The sequence below is a fragment of the Aquarana catesbeiana genome, linkage group LG05 (assembly GCF_042186555.1).
Source record: "Aquarana catesbeiana isolate 2022-GZ linkage group LG05, ASM4218655v1, whole genome shotgun sequence".
NCBI classification, from domain to species: domain Eukaryota; kingdom Metazoa; phylum Chordata; class Amphibia; order Anura; family Ranidae; genus Aquarana; species Aquarana catesbeiana.
The window spans coordinates 518,042,851-518,063,851 of NC_133328.1; positions in this window are offsets into that span (position 1 = coordinate 518,042,851).

The window sequence follows — 21,001 nt, forward strand, 5'->3', positions numbered from 1 at the left end:
AACATCAGAGCCTGACCTAACAAATGCACTTCTGGAAGAATGGTCAAACATTCCATAGACAAACTTCTAAACCTTGTGGACAGCCTTACCAGAAGAGTTGAAGCTGTTGTAGTTACAACAGGTGGGCCAAATCAATTTTTAATTCTACGGACTAAGACTGGGATGCCATTACAGTTCATGTGTGTATAAAGGCAATTGTATATTGCTTGTGACACTGAGCATGGCTATGGACTTAGGGTTGGTTTACGCCACAGAGATGCAGCCAACATGCGTGAGGCTGTCCACTGGCTAAATGGGTAGCAATTCCATCTAGCAGCACTGTGCTTGCTGGTTCAATTCCTCAACATCCTAATGCTTGTTTTGAAGCTTATATGTTCTCCCTGTGTGGGTTTTTCACCACAATCAAAAGACATGTTGGCATTTTATTTGACTCCTGTCGAAATAGTACCTACTATAAATAAGTGCGTTTTGGACTTTAGATTGAAAGCTCATTGCAGCCAGGGAGTGATGTTAATGTTTGTTAGCACCAACTATGCCCAGGGACTTAGACATTTAAAATTGTAGAGTTTACACTGCACAGGTACATATGCTTAGAAAACTGTTTCTTTGTTTATGTGCATACAAATGGACTTCAGTCTTTGGCCTATAGTTGGAGATTTGATGCACATAGCAAAGGGCTAACACAGTTGCAAATAGTATTATGTGTTCCTGCTTATCAGGGGCAATCACTTTAGACATACATGAAGAGTCAGATTGAAAGATACTGGTGGGTATGTACTTCTATTGGGCGTGTGTCAGTGTGCTAACAATACAACCTATCTTATATAAAGGACTGCAGTGGGTGGGTGTTCGTTTGGCCTGTGCAGAGGCCAGTTTTTTTGTTGTGATTTGGGAGAAGGAGGGCCTAAGAACAGGCCAGAATTTTCCTTACAGAGTGCTACTCGGCCTCCTGACTTACGATCGGGTGTCATATACACCTAGGTGTTGAGTTGGGGGTGTTCCGGGGGCCCCTCTTCTGGGGGACCCCCGAATAAACGAGAGGCCAAAGAAAGGTGGAACCAAAAAAGGACGTAGCCATGTCGCGGGGGTCCAATGCATTGAGAAATTCTATGAGAATCCAGGTAAAGCCTGAATATTGTGCTGAAGTGGGTCTGAAGACGATCGATGTGGATGTTTTATGGAAGTTGCTGAATTTACAGGTCAGTGATATATTTACTCTCCAAGATTTTGTGGTTAGTGGTCAATACGATGTTTCTTTACACAATGAGGATACCTGCCAAGCTGCATATGAGAATTGGGTAAAGGCGGATCTGGGAGCAAATTTGCTAACTAAGAAGATGGACGTCACTTTATTGTTTGATCCTGTATTGAAGACCATGACTGTACGTTGTTATAATCCTTTTTTGGAGCCGGAATTGGTGAGACAATTTTTGTTGCGGTATTGTGTGGGGGCTGACAGAGGAGAGAAGCTTTATAACCAGTATTGCATGTATAAAAAAATGCATTTTAAAGTATGCATGAAGAGGGATGCATCAGGTTTTTGTGGTGTGTGTCACCCTCCCCCGGCATTTACCATTGCTGGGGAGCAGTGTACCGTTTTCTATTCTGGGCAACCCCGTTACTGCAGGGGGTGCTTTCAGCATATGTCAGAAACTGTCCGAAAATAGTGGGGAGGAAGATGTTCTCGTATGTGGAGGCTGTGCAGAGATGGCGGTTTACAGGCCAGAATGTGAGCGGGCAGATGAAGGGTGTGAGCAGGTGGCCGGCACAGAAGGTGGAAAGGCGCCGACCCCTTCAGATGCTGAAAACCCAGTAGCTCCAAGGAAGGTGTTGGAAAGGAACTGCAAAGGAGTATGGGTAAAAGTGGAGTGAATATTAATCTGAGAGAGGAGGGGCATAATGAGATGCAGGTTGGTGAGGCAGAAGAAGCTGTGGCGGGTGAAGGCATGGAGGTAGGGAGGTGGGCGGAGTGTGTGAAAAGTTGATGGCTTTGATAAAACAGGTGGAGGCAGAGCAGGAGTGTCAATATTTAGATGAGGAGGTTGGTGAGTGGGCTGAGGATATGGAGGTGCTGGAGGTGAGGAGGAAGGAGGGGTCAGGATCAAAAGACCTTTTAACTGCCCCTCAAAGACCAGGGCCTGAGGTGGAGCAGGGGAGTGAGGCACAGAGAAAGAAGCCTAAATGGGACTTTTCACTGAGTTTGAGCCCAGGTGGTGTTGGGTGTGTACTGCCGAGTTTAAGTATGGATTCACAAGTGTCAGATGATTCAAGTAGAGCAACATCACCATTGGACTTGGTAGGTTCTCCTGCCATGCAATATTTGGAGAGTGAATCATTTGATCCTCTTGTAAAAGGTACAGGGAACGGAAGTGAAAAAGAGCTTCCTGCTGGAGGGGTTTAGTGTTTTCTGCAGGATTTTTTTTTTATCCTTCTTATGGCTTTGTCTATATGTAGTGTGAATTGCATTCAATTGGATCTGTCTATCGTCGTGCAGCTGTTTTTTCTGAGTTGGCTAAGATTGAGTGTGATGTCTTGTGTTTGCAAGAGTGTGGTTTGTGGTATGCTCCAGGACCAGCGGTTTGGTCTTGTGCTGCAGAAAATAAAAGTGAAGGGGTGGGGTGCTCTTTAAAAACCCAGAAATTAAAGTTGAATCATGGGAGGAAGTGGTGATAGGAAGAGTTCTGAGTATAATGTTTACTTACCTGGAAGAATCCTTTAAGTTGGTATGTGTTTAGGCACCAGTGCAAAAAACTGCCAGGATGGATTTGTTGGAAATTTTGAGGCTCCACCTTGTGGGGAGAGGAAAGACCATTGTTGCTGGAGACTTTATTTCTTATTAGGACTGCTGAAGAGTAGGCCAAGGTGAAAGCTGGACTGATGTCACAGCACAGCTTTTAATGCAATTTTTTTTCCATAAAGATTTTATTTAGTGCAATACAAAAATATTGTACAAACAATGTTAAACAGTTGTCATAAGACATAAGATAAGATAATCACATCATGTGAAAAAAGCATCGTGAACGTTTAACTTAACAGACGATAACTGGGAAGAAATCGTAAAATGACACAGCAACCTGGGACAGAGGGTCTTTTCTCATTATTCACCTCCCCCCCATGCCCTCCCCTAGGATCCCAGGGGAGGGGAAGAGTTACTGAGTCGATCTTGACCTAGAACCAAGATATACAAATTCCCTTCAAAACATATATGGTAACTTCCATGATACAGAGCTATCAGCCGGTCTTGTTTTATATGTTCAACTGTGTTATATAGGGATATAAGAATATAGTAGTAGTGAAAGCAAAAAGAGGGGAATAGGAAAAGAGAAGATTCAGGGAAGCAGGAAAATGGGGATCGAATGGGAGAGAAGTTAAGGGGTATAGGAAAGAGGGGAGCGAAAAGAAGAGGAGCATAACAAGACGGAAGGGGAATGGGGGAGGGAGGGAAGGGGAGGAAAGCGAGTATAAATCGAGGAAGACAACTGATGGGAGTGCGCCCAAACTCACACCCCCCACTTAAAGAAATCTGTGTTTGCAGTTATAGGGACCAGACGTGGCCCTAAGAAAGATACTGAAGATATTTGTCAGTGGTTGTAAAATGAGTCCAGCACATCCAAGTAGTAGAGAATTTATGCATTCTGTCCTGTGAGATATGAATAAGCTCTTCCATATCTTTTATTTGAGATGTTCTTGCAAACCATTCCCTGATTGTTGGAGTGCACGTAGAGCACCAATGAATGGGGATGCATAACCTAGCTGCATTGACCAAATGCATGGCTAGGGACTTGTAGTAAGTCTGTTTAGATAGGGAAGTATGGTGTAGGAGGAATTGGGCTGGAGTGTAATCAAGAGTGAATGTAGTAATATGTGCGATTAAACCATGTATTTCTTTCCAGAAGGGTTGGAGATTCACACAATCCCACCAAACATGGAGCATCGTACCCACCTCCAACCCACATCTCCAACAGGTATTTTGGGAATAGTAGGAGAAAATATTTGTATCCGTGAGGGGTCCTATACCACCTGGTAGCTATCTTGTACCCGTTTCCTGGAATGGCGACATTTAGTGAACCCCTATGTGCGTATTCATAGACCGTGGACCACTCCTCATTTGTTAAGGATGTTTGGAGATCTTTGTTCCATGAGATTTGGGAGGGCTGAAGGGTCGGATTCGGTTCCTCTAAGATCAGGGTATACAGGAGAGATATGAGGTGCCTTTGAGGGAGTTTGCGGTAACATAAAGATTCAAAGGGCGTGAGTTGTCTTGTCCAGCGCGATTGGCAGGTATGTGTTTCAAGGAAGTGCCTAATTTGCCTATATGTCCAAAAGGACAATAGGAGAGTTTTGGATGTCTCTCTAAGTTTATCCAGGGAAATGATTTTCCCGTCAGGATAAAACTGTAGAGCTAAGACGTCCTCATGTGGCCATTCCTTCTGCATAAAGTAGGCCGAGTCACCCGGGGGAAATGCAGGGTTCCCTCTTAATGTAGTTAGAGGGCCTGGGATGGATGTAAATGTCCCACTCATCGATGCTTCCTTGAGGGCTAAAAGAGACGGGTATATTAGTGGATGTGAGGTTATCGTTTGTGGCCAAAGTTTGGGGAGTAGCCACGGGAGAAGGTGCAAGGAACACGAAGAGAATGTGTTTTCAAGAAATATCCAGGCCTTTTTATAGACGTGAATATTCCAGTCAGTGATCCTTGTGAGATGACATGCCATATAATATTTACGCAAATCAGGTAGTCCAATACCACCCCTGGATTTAGGTAGAGTAAGTCTAGAATATTTGATTCGTGGAGGGGAGTCTCTCCAAAGGAAGACCGTACATGCTTTTTGGTAGTTTGAAAAGAAGCTGGGTGGTAGGGCTATCAGGATTGCTTGTATCAAATATAATAAACATGGTAGAATAAGCATTTTGACCAGGGCTGCCCGCCCAAACCAGGATACGTTCAATGCTTTCCAGTCTTTAAAAAAATGTTGCGCTTTAAGTAGGGCTACATGGAAGTTCAGTGGCAACAGGTCTGACAAATGGGTTGGGATTTGGACTCCTAGATAGGTAATGGCCCTATTTTCCCAATGGAAAGGAAAGGACTCTTGGCAATGAGTCATCTCTTGAATAGGAAGGGAGATGTTCAGGGCCTGTGACTTTGTGTGATTGATTTTTAAGTTGGAAATTTTTCCAAAGAGATCGATATCCTGAAGGAGATTTGGAAGAGAGACGGGGGGTGCTTGCAGAGAGAGCAAAATGTCGTCGGCAAAGGCCGCGACCTTGAATTCTCTTCCCTTTACAGTAATACCCCTAATGTCTGGGTTGTTTTGTAGCTTATTGAGAAATGGTTCCAGGGTAAGAATGTAAATCAGGGGTGAGAGCGGGCATCCCTGACGTGTGCCGTTACTAATATTGAAGGCGTTCGACAGGTGGCCATTGACCCTAACCACCGCCGAGGGTCCAGAGTAGAGTGCCATTATGAAAGCAAGCATGTGGTCTCCAATTCCAATAGCCCGGAGAGCCTCCCGCATGTAGTCCCAGGCCACCCTGTCAAATGACTTCTCGGCATCCAGCGAAAGGAAGAAACCTTGGGTTTTGGATGAAGTTAGCCAGTGATGTAAATTCAACGTGCAAACAGTGTTGTCCCTGGCCTCCCTACCAGGGACAAAACCTACCTGATCTAGGGAAATGAGGTCTGGCAATAGGGGGAGTATTCTGTTCGCAAGGATCTTTGCATATAGTTTGATGTCAACATTCAAGAGGGATATCGGTCTATAATTTGTAACTAACCATGGGCCCTTGCCTTCCTTGGGTATTACAGAGATGTGTGCTGTTAACATTCTGGATGGATCAGTCTGGGAATTTGATAATGCATTGAAGGTAGCTAAAAGTTTGGGGGAGAGAACTTCCGCAAACGTTTTATAATACTGGAGAGAGAAGCCATTGGGTCCCGGACTCTAACCTAGTTTCATTTGTTTAATGGCTACTTCCAGTTCTGCTACAGATAAGGGAGATTTTAACTCAAATGTTGACTGAGGGGATATTGGTTTCGGGCTATTTTGGATAAGGAAGTCCTTAATGAGTTCAGTACGTGTTTCTGGATCAGTCTGGGACTCTAGATCAGGGCGAAGATTATAAAGCTTTGAGTAATATTCTTCAAATTCTTTAGCAATATCTACATTCTTGGCCAGAAGAGTTCCCTTAGGATTGCGTATATGGTGAATTCTGGTGGACAATTTAGAAGATTGAACAGTGCACGCCAGGAGGCGGCCACATTTGTTACCTTGTTCATAAAATATCCGCTGGCCAAGAATGTATCGCCTTCTGGAATGGTTGTCTAGTTCATCTTTAAGGAGAGAGCGGGCATGAACCAGGTCCTGTAGGGTGGAGAGTGCCTGCGTTCGTTTGTGAGATACTTTGAGGGATTTAATTGTTTCCAAAAGATTATTAATAGTTTCTTGATTCAGTCTCTTGGATTTTGCTGTTAAGGATATCAACTCACCCCGAATCACGCATTTATGCGCTTCCCAGAGGGATATTGGAGACATGTCCGGGCTTGAGTTTTCGGTAAAAGAGTTTTGGATGCTTGTGCATATGTGTTCAAGTGAAAGAGGGTCTTTGAGTAGGGATGGATTAAAGCGGCAGAGTTTTGTTCTTGGTTGAGTTTACGGGAAGGATAACGTTACCGTGATGGGATGATGGTCAGATAAGAACATCGGTTCTATGGTTGTTTGTTGTAGGAATGGGAGGTCAGATTGGGATAGGAAAAAGTAATCGATTCTAGAATACTTTTGATGTGGCGCCGAGTAGAATGTGTAATCTTTAGCAGAAGGGGACAAAGTGCGCCAAGTGTCGTTTATAGTCAAGTTTTGCAGTTGAATTTTAATCTGACGCAATGCTTTGTATGTCAAAGTGGAAGTTCCTGACGAGGAATCCAATAGTGGGTTTAGGGGGACATTAAAGTCCCCTCCCAGGAGGACCAAGCCCTCCTGAAAGGAGGCCAGGCGAACGCATACACTTCTATAAAAGGTAACCTGGTGTTCATTGGGGCAATATATATTTGCTAACGTTATAGGTTTGTTTGCATAGGAACCTTTAAGAAAAATAAATCTACCTGCTGGATCAATCAGGGAATCTGAGAGGTGAAAATTTGCATGTTTGGATACTAAAATAGAAACCCCTTTAGTTTTTGCTTCAGGATTGGTGGAGTGAAAGGCTGTTCGGTATATGTGGTTAGAAAGTTTAGGTATGGTATCAGAGCGAAAGTGGGTCTCTTGTAAAAAAATAAAATGGGCTTTGTATGTGGAGAGTGAAGAGAGGACTTGGGATCATTCCTCTGGCACGTTAAGACCTTTTACTTTAAGGGATATGCACTTCAACGTCAGGGGTAAATTGGTTGGAGATTTGGTTTGCATTATGATTCCCGATTTAATGTTTGCAGCTACTGTACTCAAATGTGGACTGTGCTAAAGAGAATTAGGTAGCTCAAATGGAAAATTGGGAGGGGGGGGTGAGCGCAGCCCCGACCAAAGTACGGAGTGCGGGACTAGGAGTAGGAGAGAGCTAGTATGTCAAGACAAAGAGGGGGGGAGAGAGAAGGGGATCAGGGTAAGGACAGGGAGAGGGAAGAGAGGAAAGAGGGAAGAAGGAAGAGGCAAGAAAGATAAGAGAGAAAGGAGAAAAGAAAAAAAAGGGGGTAAAGGTGGAAAAGAGGGAGAAAGGAAGAGAAGAAGAAAGATCAAACCAGAGGTGGAGCTAGATAGCCTATTCCACCTAAAAGAGGGAAGACCTGGAATGTCAGCTGGTTTCCCGTAGGAACCGCTGTGTGGGGGAGAAAGAAAGAATGGGGACCTCAGGATATTTGTGAACCGGGAATCAGTCCTGCAAATAAAATGCAGTTAGACATATAGGATTGTAGGTAACTGGGGAGCCTACTAACAGAAAAAAAACATGCTACCACCTTAATCAAAACAGAAGAGAAAATTGCAATCAGAGATAACATTTATAACCAGTGTAACAAACTAGCCATACATTATTGACATCTAGGTTCATCATTAAGCTAAAGCGTGAACAATTGGAAAACATCAAAACCTCCAGTTCCCTCTATTTAGAGCACAAACCATCCTCAAATAAGGGACATTACTAGTGAATGAGGGTGAGAGAGGCAGATGAGGTATACCTCATGTGAGGGTGTTATTTACCATACTTGCTGTGAGTGTAAGGAAATCATATTCTGACCACAGTAGGTGTATGATATGTGTATATATGCCTGAAGTAATTGCACATGCGTCTATAAATCTGAACATCCGGGATACCCAACCCCATCAGGTAAAGCATAAATCATTCTATGGGCATCTAAGAGGGTTATTTTCTGTTGTTATTATGTCAAGCTAGAAGACATTAAACCTTGATATATAGGCAAATTGAGGGAGGGGTATCTCCAATGGTCAGACAGGCGCACGTAAACAAAACCAGAACCGTGCTTAAACAGAAAAAATAAATAAATAAAATGAAATAAAACAGCATAATAAACGTATACTCCTATAGATACAATGCCAGTGGAGAGCGTTGAAGAATGATCTCAGTTTGCATGCCTCCCTACATTGTAGTCTAGTGGTGCTGAGTCGTGAGGAATATTCCGAAAGAGATATATAAAATACCATTAAGCTGGGGATCAATAGAATCTCATCAAATCTGGAACCTGTAGAAAAAGTCAACTTCCGTGGGAACATACTAGAAAGTACAATACCTCAGTTAGGGCGGGATTTACTTTCCAAGGAGCTGGAACGCTAAAATAAAAGATAACAAACTTTAGCCCAGTCTGAGGTATTAGCATCCAAGTGTGCCCTGGTGATGTATGTAGAAGGAAGGAATTTCACTTCCTTGTCAATATTCAGGCTTCTGCAAGTACGAGATGATGGGTAGAGCAATCTAGGAGAGAGGGTGGGAGCTGGAGCCTCAGGTAAAGAGGTGAATGGCAGGATGAACGTCTTACCGTAAGGCAAGGAAGAGGGGGTCAGATGCAATAGTATCTACGGATGGATGTCATTGTATGGCTGGATCAGAGCAGATTAAACTTCCAGACGATCCCGTCTTGTGGATGGTGAGGGCGAGCGATCCGGAGAACGTTGGTAAAGGTCGCGACATGATGAGTGGGCTCTCGGGATGTCGGATCCGCTTTGCGTCTGCGCATTCTCTGACGCAGAGCCTTCGGCGAAGGGTGGAGAGATACCGGGAGCCATGGTTCCAATGGAAAGTACAGTTCGTACCATTCCGGAAGTTCAATCCGAGGGATATCAAGTTGGTCACAGAAGGTTTTTAAGTCTTCTGGGGTGCGTAATAAAGCAGAGCGTCCCCTAGAGGACGCAGAAAGTGCGAAGGGGAATTTCCATCGGTATTGTATATTTATGGCACGAAGAGCAGTCGGCAGGGGTCGCAGTGCTCTTCTATTTTGGAGGGTTATCTGGGACAGGTCTTGGAACAGTTTAATCTCAGAGCCATTATAAAGAATTTGTCCCCTTTCCCTTGCTTTTCGCAGAATCTCTTCCTTGAGGGGAAAATTAACCAAACAACAAATAATGTCTCTGGGTGGTTCGTTCTCCCTGGGTTGGGGTTGTAAGGCACGATGGGCCCTTTCCATATCTATAGGAGAGTCCGCCGGGCAGGCAATTAGATCGTTAAAGATCGTACACAGGGTTTGTTGTAAGGAGCCTGGATCTGCACTTTCAGGGACTCCCCGCACTCTGGTATTGTGCCTCCGACCTCGATTATCGAGGTCTTTCACATGCCTGTGGAGTTCAAACATTTGTGAGAGCTGGGAATCATAGGTGGATTGCACTTGCCGAATGGCGGCCCCATGTTTCAGCAATCGCCACTGTAACAGTATTTTTAATATCCGAGGCCACTTTCTCAAGGTCAAATAGACTAGGTGGCTGTGTCCGTCCGGTGTAGGGGGTGGAATTTCCCAAAGTCTGCAGGTCAGGCATTGCAGTAGGTGAGTTCGGGGTCTGGGCCTGTGAAGCCACGTGAGTAAGCTGCTTCTGGGATCGGAAGATGTCCGGGATGTTTTTGCCAAGTTGTGTACCTGGTTCCATGGCAGCACGAGATGCAGAGGAGCTCCGGGTGGTTCTGCTCATATTATTGGTGAGGTGTAGGCTCCCTTTTAGGCAGGATTTGGTCACCGGGTCGCAGGAGCTATCAGCTTATGCTGCCATCTTGGTCTCTATCCAGGCCACGCCCCCTTTTAATGCAATTTTGCAGGATTTTTGTTTGCAAGATGGAGCGGTTTGCTGCTATGGAAATGGTAAAGCCCCAGCAACCTTATTTTCAGATAAGGGAAGCGTGAAATCCTGAATTTACTTTATTTTAGGTTCCAGGGCCCTGAAGGTTGCAGAGTGGAAGCAATGAGAAGTGTCTTTCTCCGACCACCATGTTTTGGTGGGAAAGTTTATTTTTGATCAAGATGTCAAGACTGGGAGAGGAATCTGGAAATTAAGTAATCTGCTATTGGAAGACCAAGGGATTTTTGATAAGTTTGCTCTGCAATACAAAGTGTGGTTGTGAAGGAAGGGGGATTTTGAATATTTTTCGAGTGGTGGGACTGGCTGAAGGAGCGAATCAAGCTCTTCTTTCTTCAAACAGGTGTAAAGAAGGCAAGGAAAGAGAAACAAGAAGGGAGGGCTCTCCAGCGTAGATTGACACTCCTGCTTAAATTAAGGCAGGGGGCTGGGAGTTCGAAGAGGAGATTGGAAAGCTTCAGGAGGAGATAAAGAAAGCTTGGGTGATGAAAGGGAAGAAGCTAATCTTCCAAGCTAAAGTGAAGGACATGGAGGAAGGGGAGACATGTTCGCGGTTCTTCTTCAAGAAGCTCTAGAGGGGACGCAATGTGATGAAATCGGTGATGGTGCAGGGACAGGAGGTGAATGGTGAGAAGGTGATGGAAGCGGTGAGTGAGTTTTATACGGATTTGTTTGCAGACGGACATGGAGTAATTGCTGAGGAGATGCGAGAGTATTGTGAAAAAGTGGATGCAAGATTGTCTGAGGAGGATAGGTTTGGTATGTGTGTGGTTGTGTCTGAGGAAGAAGTGAGGCGAGTGATAGATGGGATGACCCGGAATAAGACGCCTGGAAAGGATGGGTTGACTGTTGAGTTCTTTTGTAAAGCATGGGAGGTGATAAAGAATGAGGTGTGTGAGTTGGTGAGGCTGGTGTTTGAAGTGGGGGAGATGCCAAAGTCCTTAAGAGAGGGGGTGATTACCCTCATCTATAAAAAAGGACGACAAGAGAGGCATTTGGAATTGGTGGCCAATTACACTGTTGAACGTTGACTATGAAAAGAGTGATGTGGATAGGACAGTCCTTCACCTAGAAAAACACAGCCTCTTACCAGCTGCCCAGATCTCTTATCAGGAGATCAATTCCGCCTTTTAGCTTATGACCCAGCCACAGTCTCTAGATAAACCGATATGGTGTCACCTCTCCTTCTCTCCAATATTTTCCAAATAGCTCACAGACAGTAACTCACAGATAGCCATCAACCATATAGGAAAAGAGAAAAGACTCCCATAGTGTAAAACTGTAGATAACTTTAATAGTATAAAAGTAATGCACTTACATAAAACACAAACAAGGATAGCATCTATCAAAAATGTTCGAGCCGGCCGGCTCTCTCAAACAAACGCCCGATTGCTTCCGGGACTTGCGCTGTGTTTGGTGGCGTCAGCACGCTGCTCTCCCTATGCCGTTTCGTCAGAACTGACGTCGTCCAGGGGCACGGGCGGCGTGCTGACCCACCACCTTAAATGCTTTGTGATACAAGAAGGGAACGCCCAGTCCTGAGGTCCGAGCGATCCTGATGCAATCGCCGCCATATTGGAAAGGGGTGATTGCCAATGGTAAAAAGAGGGAAAGCCGTTACTGTTAGCTAACGGCACTTGTAACCAAATGTAACGTCATAATAAGCACACATTAAGTTATATCCCATTAAATGATAAATCAAGGAGATTCTTAAAAACATTTATTTGCTTAGAATTGACTTTATTGGATTAAAAAAATAAATAAACATAATTCACGTTAGTATTGGCAAAGTCCATGAAAAAAAGTAGTGACCTCTAGTGGTCAAACCCTGTTTAGTAAGGCAACTCGCAGGTTCTTCACACAACCAATTGCCAGTAAAGTATTGCTGGATTAGCTATAAACCTAAAAGTTGTGCATCATAAAAAAGAAAAAATACAAACATGAGATACAAAATCTATTTCCATGTTCGTACAAAAAGAAAAAAAGGAAAGAGGAAAAAAGGAATAAAAAATTAGTTGGCCATCAGAGATCCAGTGGCTCATTATAAAAATGATTTAATAAAACGGGCTGGCCTAGAGCTGAATATAATTATAATGGTTAACCCGACTCATATGGTATACGGGTCATCTCCTATTACTTAAAACAACAGATATGTTCAAAAGGAACCCCCCTTAATTGGATAACATAATAGTTAATAACAGCCCTGGGCCGGAAAATTCAGGCCCATTAAACCCACCACCAAGGTACTACTAGGAGCTCAGGACTGATTCACACATACAGATCATTAACTATTATCTATGAAGGCAATAACGTCTGTATCCACGTTAAGGCCATACGGAGTATAACAATGCACCCTGTGAATCCAAGCCATCTCCAACTTTGATAGTTCTCTAACTAAAGAGCCACCCCTCCAATGGGCGCTATACTTATCAATAGCTAGAAAGATGGTATTGTCTGGGTTGCGATTGTGGAACCTATCATAGTGCTTAGAGACAGAATGATATTTAAAACCCATCTTAATGTTAGTGATGTGCTCTCCTAGGCGGACCTGCATAGACCGCTTGGTCCTGCCAATATATTGGAGCCCACACGGACATTGGAGTAAATACACTACTCCAGTGGAACTACATGTGATAAACAGCTTGATTTTATACTCCCTAGAAGTGCTAGTTGAAATGAATGACTCAGTTTTTTTTGTTTTAATTAAGTTAAGAGTGCATATTTGGCATCTGCAGCATTGATGGTACCCAGAGAGATTCTGAAAAAAAGATAATCTTTTAACAGGAGGGTCCACTATGTTGGGGGCAATAATGTTCCTCAACGAGGGAACCCCCCTGAAAATTACCTGTGGTTTATCAGGTAAAAAGGTGTTAATTATTCCATCATTGGCCAATAAATGCCAATGTTTACTTATAATCTTTTTGATTTGGTAATGTTGGGTTGAATAGGTAGTAATGAAAGGTATAGTAGGACATCTTTATTCTTCTTAAGGCCCACATCCAAAAAAGCAGATCTGTCCTGTTTTGCCATTTCCTCAATGGCGGTCTCTAGTGAATGCCTCTCATAACCCTTTTCTAGTAGTCTATTTTTCAAAATGTTCGCTTGAATTCTGTAATCCACTAACTTCGAACAGTTGCGTCTCATTCTGACAAATTGACTCTTGGGTACTGACTTCAGCCAGCTATCATTATGACAGCTGTCAAGGGGTATGAATGCGTTCCGGTCGGTCGAACCAGAAGAACCAGAAGAAGAAGAAGATGGAGGAAGAAACCGATAGAAGATAAAAGATAGAAGAAAGAAGAAACATTTAAATAAAGGAATTGTCAAAAACTGTCTCTTGTCATTTTTAACATTTTTTACAACTTTTTGTGAAATGGTAGGGGTACTTTTGTACCCCCTTACCTTACCATTTCACACAGGGGGGAGGGCTGGGATCTGGGGGTCCCCCTGTTAAAGGGGGCTTCCAGATTCCGATAAGCCCCCCGCCCGCAGACCCTCACAACCACCGGCCAAGGGTTGTGGGGATGAGGCCCTTGTCCCCATCAACATATGCATATGTATATAGATATTTAGGTAGATTTTTTTTTTTTGCAGAATAAAATCTTTCTTTTTATTTCAACATGTTTTATTGAGTTTTTTTAAATATTTAGGTAGATTTTTTTTTTTTGCAGAATAAAATCTTTCTTTTTATTTCAACATGTTTTATTGAGTTTTTTTAAATACACTTTTCGCGTTACATGTGAAAACTTAACTGATGTTCCAACTGGAGTACAACATTGGGTAATATAGAAGACAACTCTTAACGTCGGTATATAAAAGAAATATAACAAATTTCAAAACAGAGATGTATAAGTGTATCTTCATCTGAAGGTAGATGTGATGAGACTCTAGAGGAAGAGGGGAAGGGCCTGGGGGGAAAGGAAGAGGTGGGAACAGAGGGAGGTACCAGAAAATATCTTAGAAGAGTACAGTACATTCAATAGTCAACATAAGTCCTCACACTTGTACAGTACAGCTGGGGCGGGACAGCCATGTGGACCATTTGTAGAGGAATGTGTTCATGGCTAGGTTTTTCCTGGCTACAATTTTTTCCATGTCACACTGGTAGTTAAGGTCAGCTAGTGTTGATTTCAGGGATGGGGGTTCTGTATTTTTCCACAGTCTGGTAATGTTTCCTTTGGCTGCCAGTAAAAGATGTATGATTATGTCTCTGGATCTGGGAGGGAATTTTTCTATGCCCAAATGGAGTAAAGCTAGTGATTGGGAGGGCTCCGTAGGGCTTTGTGTTATGGAGGAAATTAGGGAGAAGACTTGCCTCCAAAAGGAGCTAAGGGATTTGCAAAACCAAAGGAGATACGCAATTGTGCCAATACTGTCGCAATTTCTCCAACAATTAGGGGGTGAGTTAGTGTATATTTTTGACAATCTGTAGGGTGTTAGATACCATTTGTGTAGGGTTTTTGATAAGTTTCCCAGTGATTGGAGCAATGGGAAGCCACGTAGGTGTATTTAAAGGCTTTCTGCCACATCGATGGGGTTGTAGTGAGGTTAAGTTCTGTTTTCCATTTTGATAGTGTGTTAATTTGGGTGAGGAGACATTGGTCCATTAGGGCTGTATATATAGTGGATATGCCATGTTTGGGGTATGTGGGTTGAGAATAAAATCTGTGGAGTTTTTCAGGGATGGAGGCTACCGACGAAAGTTTAGAGGTTTTAAGGAAGTGGCTGATTCTTGCGTGTGTGTGCGCTTCAGAATCTGGGAGGTGGAGATCATTTTGGAGGTCTTTGAACGTTTTCAGTGAGTTTTGTAATGTGAGGTCTAGTATAGAGTTGATTCCGTAAGTGTGCCAACGCTGGATTCTGAGATCTAGGATTTGACCCATTAGTGCTCTGAGAGGGATGGAGTAGGAGTGCGTGGGTTGAATAGGGGGTGTGTCATATGTGAAATTTTTCCAGGCCAGGAGTGATGCTTTCATTGACGGAGAGGAAGGTGATGTAGATATTGGGGAGCCTGCAGTAGTGAGAAGAAGAGTGTCTAAAGGCGTATGATTCGCGTGGTGTGAGGCTTCCATACTCGACCAAAGTTTGATGGTTGAGGGGTGCCACCAGTAGTATAGTTGGTCCAGAATAGAGGCGTAGTAGTAGGTGCGGATGTGGGGAAGCCCTACTCCACCTTGGTTATAGTGTCTTGTTAAAATATGGTTAGCGCACCTTGGGGGTTTTTTGTTTCATATGAACTTTGTGAGTTGTCCTTGTACCGAGGCAAAGAAGGACTGCGGAACTGGTAATACTACTGTGTGAAATAGATATACGAGTTTGGGCAAGACCATCATTTTGAATGAGGCTATTCTACCCAGTGTAGAGAGGCCAGAGGCTTTCAGTTGGTTGAGAATTAGGGGAAGTTGTTTTTTTGGAGATCGCTGTAGTTTAGGTCATATAGCTGGTGTGGGCTTGGTGATAGATTAGTTCCTAGGTAAGGAATAGCCTGGGTAACCCCTGTGTATTTAAAGGCTTTCTGTCACATGGACGGGATTGTAGTGAGGTTAAGTTCTGTTTTCCATTTTGATAGTGTGTTAATTTGGGTGAGGGGACATTGGTCCATTAGGGCTGTATATATAGTGGATATTCCATGTTTGGGGTATGTGGGTTGAGAATAAAATCCATGGAGTTTTTCAGGGATGGAGGCTACCGACGAAAGTTTAGAGGTTTTAATGAAGTGGCTGATTCTTGCGTGTGTGTACGCTTCAGAATCTGGGAGGTGGTGATCATTTTGGAGGTCTTTGAACGTTTTCAGTGAGTTTTGTAATGTGAGGTCTAGTATAGAGTTGATTCCGTAAGTGTGCCAACGCTGGATTCTGAGATCTAGGATTTGACCCATTAGTGCTCTGAGAGGGATGGAGTAGGAGTGCATGGGTTGAATAGGGGGTGTGTCATATGTGAAATTTTTCCAGGCCAGGAGTGATGCTTTCATTGACGGAGAGGAAGGTGATGTAGATATTGGGGAGCCCGCAGTAGTGAGAAGAAGAGTGTCTAAAGGCGTATGATTCGCGTGGTGTGAGGCTTCCATACTCGACCAAAGTTTGATGGTTGAGGGGTGCCACCAGTAGTATAGTTGGTCCAGAATAGAGGCGTAGTAGTAGGTGCAGATGTGGGGAAGCCCTACTCCACCTTGGTTATAGTGTCTTGTTAAATTATATATAATCACCTCCTATCATAACTCTGCCTCTTTTGATACTGGTTACTTTTTTGTATGGACGTTTATTTGGCCCATAAACGTTGACTATAGTGTATGGAATTCGGTTGATGTTACAAATTAGGATCAAATACCGACCTTGTGGATCCGCAATGGTTTGGTGTAGGTTAAACTGTAAGGAGTCCCGGATGGCAGTCATGACTCCATTTTTTTGGGGGGGGGCTTGAGGCTAGAAAGATCTGGCTATAGTTCTTCAGTTTAAATTGGGGGGTTTTGGTAGTGGCAAAGTGCGTTTCCTGCACTAGGACAATATTCACTTTTTGCGTCTTAGCTTCCTTGAGAAGTGCTGATCTTTTCTGGGGGGTGTTCAGTCCCCTTGACAAGGTAACTAGTGCCGTATAAGAGTGACTACTGATGTATATGATTCAGTAGGAAAAAAATAAATAAAAAATATGTGGAGCTGGTACTAGGGTGGGGTGGAAGGTGAGTAAAAAGTAAAAGCCCCAAAGGAGAGAACTTTGGAGCTCAATGGGCAGTAATTACTGCTGAAAGGGTACCTGTATGAGGGCAGGTAGACTACCTTGATTCGGGTGAGTCTACAAACAAAAGTCCAGGCACGCGGTTACGTATGAGAGGTACTGCAGGTACCCAGCACATTTGGCTTATGAGAGACAGGGTCTTGCAGAAAGTTCAGACTAGTTGGTAGGTTCCTCCCGTTTCCATTTGAGAAGAGGTCTGGTCTTTGGGATCAAGGGTGTCCCCTGGGATAATGCGCCAATCTATCAGGAGTTGGAGACCTGAAGAGAGGGTTCTCACGGCATAGGTCTTGCTTTGATGAGTGATGAGTAATTCGGTGGGGAATCACCATTTGTAGGGGATTTTGTGATTCTGAAGGGCTTTAGTGATTGTTGCAAGCTGCCTGTGATTTTCCATGGTTGCTTTGGAGAGGTCAGCATAAATATTGATGGAGGAAAAGGGTTCAGGGAGTCTAGTCATGCGTTTTGCTGCATACATAATGTGGTCCTTGACCGTGAAAAAATAGATGTGAGCTAGAACATCTCTGGGTGCGGATGGTGACAGATGGGGAGGTTTAGGGAGTCGATGTGCTCTATCAATCTCCAGATCACGATTAGTCAGGTCAGGGTTCAGTGAGTGCATGAAAGACTGTAGGAACTTCGTCAGGTCAGATGGTTGGACCGATTCCGGTATATTACGGAATTTGATATTGTTCCTGCGAGAGCGGTCTTCCAGGTCTGTCAATTTGAGTTGGATTAGTTGGATCTCATCCTCGTGGTCTGTGACTGCATCCACCATTTCATTGTGAGCAGTGTACTCTGGTCATTCTTTTGTACAGATACAGATAAGGAGGATACTGCTGTGGATAAATCAGTGTACAAAGCCTGCTTTAGGGACAGGAGCATATTTTTCATTGTCTGTTCTGACAAGGGCTGATCTGAAGCAGGGAACGTGTCTAGCAGTGATGGTTGTTGTGGAGGAGGGAGAGAGAATAGGCAGGGGGCTGCACTGTCCTGATCATGCTCTGGTCCCCCCGTTCTAGGTCTTGATTTGGCAGGGCTGGCCATGGAGGGTGAGTTAGGGGGAGAGGACTCACCGTTGTTGCCTGTGGGGGAGATCGTTCCTGACAGCTGGAGATATTGCTGATCCATAGGAAGCGAAGAGAGCCGCGCTGTGTTTCCCTGGGTCCCGCCGGAGCCATCTTGATTGCAGCTCAGGCCAGGAGGAGAGAAGAAGGCAGTGAACTTCCGCGGTGATTTGAACTCCTTCCTCCGCTTGGACATGGTGGACGAAAGGTGCTAGTGTACTGCGGGAGTGAGGTGGAGTACTTGTGACCCTGTTTGGGGTAGCTGGGTTGTCGCTAGAGCTGGGTTTTCTGCTGAGCTGTGGGATTAAGCCGCCATTCACTCGCGCCGCTAAGCCATGCCCCCCTAGGTAGATTTTTATGTCAGTAAGTTTTCTGCAATATTTATGTGGAGTTGTACATACAGTTTGGCTTACTTGCATTTAGATGAATACAATCATTTCTAATTTTGTTTTATTCCTTGTTTTGCTTTTTGTTTTTACAACATCTCCTCTGATGCTTTGACCAGCAGCGGTCTACATTTCCAAAGTGCACTATCACGAAGGGCTTCTGTGACTGGATGTTTGGGGTAGCTGGGTTGTCGCTAGAGCTGGGTTTTCTGCTGAGCTGTGGGATTAAGCCGCCATTCACTCGCGCCGCTAAGCCATGCCCCCCTAGGTAGATTTTTATGTCAGTAAGTTTTCTGCAATATTTATGTGGAGTTGTACATACAGTTTGGCTTACTTGCATTTAGATGAATACAATCATTTCTAATTTTGTTTTATTCCTTGTTTTGCTTTTTGTTTTTACAACATCTCCTCTGATGCTTTGACCAGCAGCGGTCTACATTTCCAAAGTGCACTATCACGAAGGGCTTCTGTGACTGGATGTGGAGGTAGTTCCAACAGTGCAGTTGCAGCACTGTTAGAGCAATATAGAGCTGAGGAACCTTGATTTCCTCCGCTATGTTTAGTGGAGGCATCAGCATTGTAAATCAATCCGATTATAACATTTTTGGGTATGTGTTTGAAATCAGTTTTTTAATTTTTTGGGGGATACCTGCTTCAAGATTCAACTTCCATCTATTTCTATAGCTTTCTGATTTCTAGAATACTTAGACATGTATACATGTGAAATCATTTTTTTAAAATGTTTTTCTCCATAGCCAGACCAGATCACATACTGGCTAATCAGGTGGCAGTGAAGAAGGATTGCCCTCCTGGATTCTTTCTCTATCTTCTAAGGAAGAGTAATTACAAGGAGACTCCAGTTCCTCCTCAGAGGAAGATGAGGAACAATTTGTTCCCCCACCACAGCAGGAGGACATTGTCACAACAACCTCCTCCAAAAATGAAGAGGAGGAAGTGGCTCCCCTACCACAGCAAGCCATCATCTCCTCTTATAAGGAAGTGAAAAACAAAGGACTTTATTGGTTGCCACATGTAACCTCCAGAAATGAAGTGAGCACTCAACAAAGTATTTAAAAAATGTATTAACAATATAATTCTGATAAAACATTCATAAAAAACATTTCAATTCAATTCTGATTACATATAATAGATTCTCTAAGAAAAGAGGATTCCATAATTTCCAAATATGTGAGCCCCAGACCTACGATCACGTATAAAATCTTTAAGGGATCACTTAACTAGAAGTCATCTCCTGAAAAAGGACTGGCTCATTCAGACAACGACTCATAATACGAGATACTTTTAGATATAGAAATTGTAAATTTTATGATTAGATTACAGTCAGGAACAGTGTAAAGCTGCAAAATGTACAGGCATGGACTCCCCAACAGAGGCGTTGCTAGGGGGTGGCTATTGGGGCTATAGCCCCGAATCTGGGGCCCATAGCCCAGAGTCTCTTGCCGCAGGGTCCCTGCTTAACAAGCGGGCCATGGCCACGGCTGCGGCGGGCAGGCTGGCTGCATGAGAGAGGTGGAGGAGAGGAGAGAAGGGATCGGGCAGACGAGCAGAGAGGACATCATCTCTCTCCGACCTCTCCACACAAGCGCTCTTCACAACCAGACCTCTTCAATGTCGGAGCGAGGTGCAGAGAGATGACATCTTCTCTCACTGCCTGCCACACATCAGTGCTCTTCCTCAGAGCATGGTGGAGTGGAGGTCATGTGCTTCCTGTCATTGGTGGAGCTCCACTCTGCAGCCAGACCCCCTTGCTTCAATGTCGGAGGTGCGGTGGGGAGCAGCGAGATGACATAATCTCTCACTGCCTGCCCCGCATCACCGCTCTCCTGCCCTCACCAAATGGACCAGTGCTGCCAGCCTGCCACCAGTGCAGTGACAATGCACATTTGGTAGCACTGGCTGGCATGGCAAGTTACAATCCACATCAGTTGGCAAGTGGCAATCCACATCTGGTGCCAGGTGACATGGCAAGTGACAATCTGCAAATGGTGGCAGGTGATGTTGCAATCAGCAAATGGTGTCAGGACATGTGGGAAGTGACAATCTGCAAATGGTGGCAGGTGACATTGCAGCCAGCAAATGGTGGCAGGTGACATGGCAAGTGACAATCTGCAAATGGTGGCAGGTGACCTGGCAAGTGAAAATCCACATCTGGTGCCAGGTGACGGTGGCAAGTAACAAGCTGCATCTGGTGACAGGTGACGGTGGCAAGTGACACACTGCATCTGGTGGCAGGAGATGTGGCAGGTGACACGCCCAGGGCTCCCACTGATTCTGCATTATAGTGAGTTGAACCACTTGCTTACCACTGGTGTGCCCGCAGGCCTGCAAAAAAGGTGGGTGACCAGTGCTATGGGCTCTAGCCCCAGATCTATTGCAGACCGAGCAACGCCCCGGCTCCACAATATCGAATAGACTATCAAACTGTAGGAGTAATGTACTTCATGGGATCCTACATTCTATGTAGGAAAGACTTGTGGGCCTTTCTGTTAATGGATTCAGAACCATATTTAATAAA